This window comes from Mustela erminea, chromosome 2 (assembly GCF_009829155.1).
Source record: "Mustela erminea isolate mMusErm1 chromosome 2, mMusErm1.Pri, whole genome shotgun sequence".
NCBI lineage: Eukaryota > Metazoa > Chordata > Mammalia > Carnivora > Mustelidae > Mustela > Mustela erminea.
Genome location: NC_045615.1, coordinates 4,596 through 9,453, shown reverse-complemented (window position 1 = coordinate 9,453; position 4,858 = coordinate 4,596). Strand labels below are relative to the sequence as shown.

The window sequence follows — 4,858 nt, the reverse complement described above, 5'->3', positions numbered from 1 at the left end:
CATGTCCATAAAATTTCAAGGATTCTTATTCTAGTAAGACAGAATAAAGAAAAAGAGTTCATATTTTCACATGGTGTAACAAATGCTCGGAGATCCAAGTGTAGGAAGCTATGGGAGCACAGAAGAAGGCACTAAAATCACACCAATATATTTGATGACTGTGACTATATATAAATTTGTATTTTCTAGATTTTTTATAGTCATGGAATCACACAGTATATACTATTCATTGCCTGGCTTTTCTTTTCTCAGCATCCATTACTTTGAGAATCTCCAATTGTAAATAGTTCATTTTGATGTTGAATAGTAATCTCTTTAATGAATAGATCATAATTTGTCTTTGCTCTATTGATGGACATTGATGAACATTTCCACTGTTTTCAATTCTTAAAAATAAAGCTGCTATGAAATTCATATACAAGTCCTTGTATGAACATAGGGTTTGTTTCTCTTGGTTAAATGCCTAGAAGTAAAATGGCTATTTGTGTAACTGCAACATATTTTGCATTTAAAAAAATTTTCAAACTATTTTCCAAAGTGGTGGTATCATGATATATGCCAACAACAGTTTAGATGTTTTGTTGCTTCTCAATCTAGCTCAGACGAAGTACAATTAGCCTTTATAATTTTAGGCATTCTAATAGATATGTAAGCATGTCTCATTATGATTTTAATTTGTATTTCTTTAATGTCTAAATGTTGAGAAATTTGTCATGTGCTTATAAGCCATCCATATCCTTTTGGTGACATGTCTCTTCCATAATTTTCTTCACATGTAAAATTGGATACTCTGTTTGGTTATTAGTAAGGTTTTTTATTTTTATTCATTTTTTAATAATCAGAGTAGATGTCCATTATCAGATATATAATTTGCAAATCCCTTCTCCATCTTTACGGTTTCTCAATGGAGCTTTGATAGCTGTGTCTTTCAAGAAATATGCTACTTCTTTCCTGGTACACGGAGGTATGACTAGAACATTATCAATGTTGACCTTTGCAAAGAAAATCATGGCTTAAGATATATGTAGTCTGCGGTTGTTGGGAGTGTTCTGTAATATCAAGCATATCTAGTTAGTTGATAATTTTGTTCAAGTCTTACATATCTTACCAATTTGATGACCATTTGTCTATATAATCTTAAAATAAAGGTGTTGAAATTTTTTTCCATTTCTCTTCTAAGGTAGAAGTTATGATTTTTGTTCTTAGTTTTTCCCTATATATCCCCAAATCTGTTATTAAGTATTAAAAGTCAAGAATTATTATACTCCCTGATGAATTCATCCTTTTACTCTTCTGTAATTTTGACTTGATCTTTATGTCTGATAATGAAATTTGCTTTAAAATCACTTTTCATTATCTTGATATAACCACCAAAGTTATAGTGTGATTAGTGTTAATATAGCATATTTTTTCTTTTACTTTTTAAAGCACTTCTATATTTAATCCTGACAAAGAAACAAAACAGCTTTTTAACTCTGGAAGCATCTTTCTAAATTATCTTTTTTTTTTTTAAATGAAGCAGTAGCAATTTTTTTAAGGGACCTAAACTGAAAGTAGGCTTTAGAACTTTATTTATTTATTTATTTAGTAAAAGATTTTATTTTGTTTACTTGACAGCGAGAGAGAGAGAGAGAGAGAGAGAGAGAGAGAGGAAGCGCACAAGCAGGGGGAATCACGTGCAAAGGGAGAGGAAGAATCAAGCTCCTTGGGGTGCAAGTAGTCCCATGCAGGGCTGGATCCCTGTACACTGGAATCATGACCTCAGCCAAAGGCAAACATCTGCTTAAACAACTGAGTCATCCAGGCACCCCTAGAAAATTAAAAAAAAAAAAGACCTTTTAAAAACATTTTGTTTCTTTCTTTTTTTTAATATTTTATTTATTTGACAGACAGAGAGACAGGAAGAGGAACTATAAGCAGGGCAGAAGGGAAAAGGAGAAGCAGGTTTCCCACTGAGCAGAGAGCCTGATGTGGGGCTCCATCCCAGGACCCTGGGATCATGACCTGAAAAGAAGGGACACTTATGGAGGAAGCCACCCAGACACCTCTTTTCTTTGTTTTTAATATATGGCAACTGATGCTTCCCAGCCACGAGGAGCATATTACCCATTGATTAAATCTTTGATAACAACCTATTTAAAAAGGTGTGTAAATATATACTTACTCAGATTTATACACTTTGTGTTTTCTTCATAGTTTGGGGCTGGACCCCATGGTCACAACACTGCTTCCAGTCTTTGCCTTCCCATCTTTTGATACCAGGTATTTGGTCAGCAAAGCAAATTAGTATCAAAATTAATAAGCCCTTGGCACCATATCTCTGGAGCAGGGGTTGCTCTTAGCCAAGGCCCAGAGCAGTTGACCTCCCCTCGCTAGTGCTATAGCCCCAAGGACTAGGTCCCTGCCACCAGAACTCAGTCTTACATGTTATGCTAAGCAGACAAAACCAAAACAGGAAAGCTCTGACAGCTTTCACTGGCATGCCTCATCTCCCACTCCCTCGACGTCCAGGCAGTACCAATGCCAGGGAGGGGTCTTGGTCCAACATATGGGAGGGAAGGAAGTAGCCACGAGCAAGTACCTGCCTCTCTGTTCCTTTCTTTCATGAGCAGGTTGTAAGGAGGAGGAAGAGGAAGGGGAAGAGAGGTGAACTTCAAGGGGTGAAGGCCTCAGGTAGGCAGCTGGCTCCTGCCAGTAGGAAAGGGACAAAGGAGAAGGCAGTGAGTCTTGCAGGGAGGGTGGGGGGTAAGGGTTACAGCTTATGACGGAATCTGGACAGGAGTAATAGGGATACTAGTCATTTGAGTCCACCATTGGCAAGCTGGGCTGGGTGTCAGGGCAGATAGGCCTCCCTGGGCAACGGCACATGAGAGAAGGTGGAATTCTTCTCTGAGGAGCAGGTGGAGCTTTGGGTGTTGGGAAAGCATAGACAGTATTGTTCCAGGGCCAAGGACAGGTCCGGGTACTCCTGGTTGGAGGTCAAGGCCACAGTATGATCCAGGTCTTCTACCAGCAGCTTGAAGGTACCACATGCCAGCCACCCCTCATTATTGTGTATAACTCTCTGGTGCACTTACTGGCTTATCCATCAAATGACTCCTTCAGCAGCTTGAAAACCACCTCCACAGGCACTCCAGGATATGGGAGGCTTCCAGAGTGAAGATTTTGCACAGGATCACCCCAAAAGACCAGAAGTCACTCTGGTGGATGTAGATCTGGTCAAACATGGCCTTAGGGACCATCCACTTCACAGGCAGTCCACTGTTGGTTGTCTTTTTATAGTAACTGATGTGGTGATATCTCTGGCAAGGCTGAAGTCTGAGATCTTCATCATGTTGTCCTTTGTCACCAGCACTTCCCTGGTGGCCAGGTCTTGGTGTATGCACTTCTTGGAGGCAAGGTACTCCATGCCTCAGGCTACCTGATAGGCACAGGATACCAGGTCCTTGGAGGAGAGTTGCTCTGCTGCATTGTGGCTGATATTGTAACAGTACTCCAGGTCAGGAGGCCTCTGGGCCTGCAGGTACTCCTGTATGTTGTCTTTGGAGGCATATTCCATGATAGTGTACGAAGGACCGTCCTGTGTGCAGGACCCAGCAGGTTGATGGTGTCCTTGTGCTGTCCAATCATCTTCATCATCTCCATTTCTGAGATTAGGTTTGACAGGTCTTTCTCTGTTGCATCTGACTTCAACATCTTCACAGACACTTTAGTCAAATGGTTGGATTTGTCTTTGTCCAGCCCAATGGCCTCCTCCAACACCACCTGCCCAAAGTAGGCCTGTCTTAGGGGTCTGCCTAAACTGCCTACAACCAGCCTGCCTCAAGGCAGTTATGAACTCTAGATTATCCTCAAAAACATTAAACCACAAGCTAAAAATTCTCTTCACTAGGTCTCTGTCGCAGGTCTAATTTTCTTATCTTTCATCATTTATCTTTTTCCTAATTCTTATTTTCAGTATAGTTTATTTTGCTTCCAGGTGTTTCCCCTGGTTTCTGTATGCTGTTTCATAGGGAAGAATTATCCTGTCATAAAATTATTTCTTGAGCATTCATTACATCTCTCAGTTAAAATGGGTTCTTTTATGGTATTGATTCATTTGAGTTTTCTCAAAATGGGAAGAATTTTCAAAATGGTGTTTTCCTCAAGGTTCAGAGTATGTCTTAGCCTCATCTTTACTCTTTTTGAAATTCACTTTTCAAATTCTTGTCCCTCTTTTTATCTTTTTAAATTAAAATGTTTTATTTTTACTATTTTTTTATTTGGGTATAGTTGATATTCAGTGTTACATTGGTTTCAGGTTTTCAGTATCTCCATACATTATTCTATGATCACTACAAATATAGCCACCATCTGTCACCATATAACACTATTATAATATCATTGACTATATTCTCTACACTCTCCCATATCTCTTTTTAAAATCTCTGATTTTTATGTTTTCTGTTATTCCAATTTTCGACCATCATTTTACTTGGTTACTTTAATAAAATATGCCTGATTACACACTCTTTGCTGAAAACCATAGCATTTGATTTATAGTAGTCTTCTTCTTCTTCTTCTTTTTTTTAAATTAACATATAATGTATTATTAGCCCCAGGGGTACAGGTCTGTGAATCGCCAGGTTTACACACTTCACAGCACTCACCACAGCACATACCCTCCCCAATGTTCATAACCCCACCACCCTCTCCCTACCCTCCCCACCCCCCCGGCAACTCTCAGTTTGTTTTGTGAGATTAAGAGTCTCTTATGGTTTGTCTCCCTCCCGATCCCATCTTGTTTCATTTACTCTTTTCCTGTCCCCCAAACCCCCCACATTGCACCTCCATTTCCTCATATCAGGGAGATCATATG

The 4,858-nt window shown here is 39.3% G+C and overlaps 1 pseudogene; it reads right to left on the bottom strand.

Moving 5' to 3' along the window:
• Nucleotides 1–2,530: 2,530 nt before the first annotated feature.
• On the bottom strand, nucleotides 2,531–4,410 carry LOC116584105 (annotated as a pseudogene).
• Nucleotides 4,411–4,858: the final 448 nt, after the last annotated feature.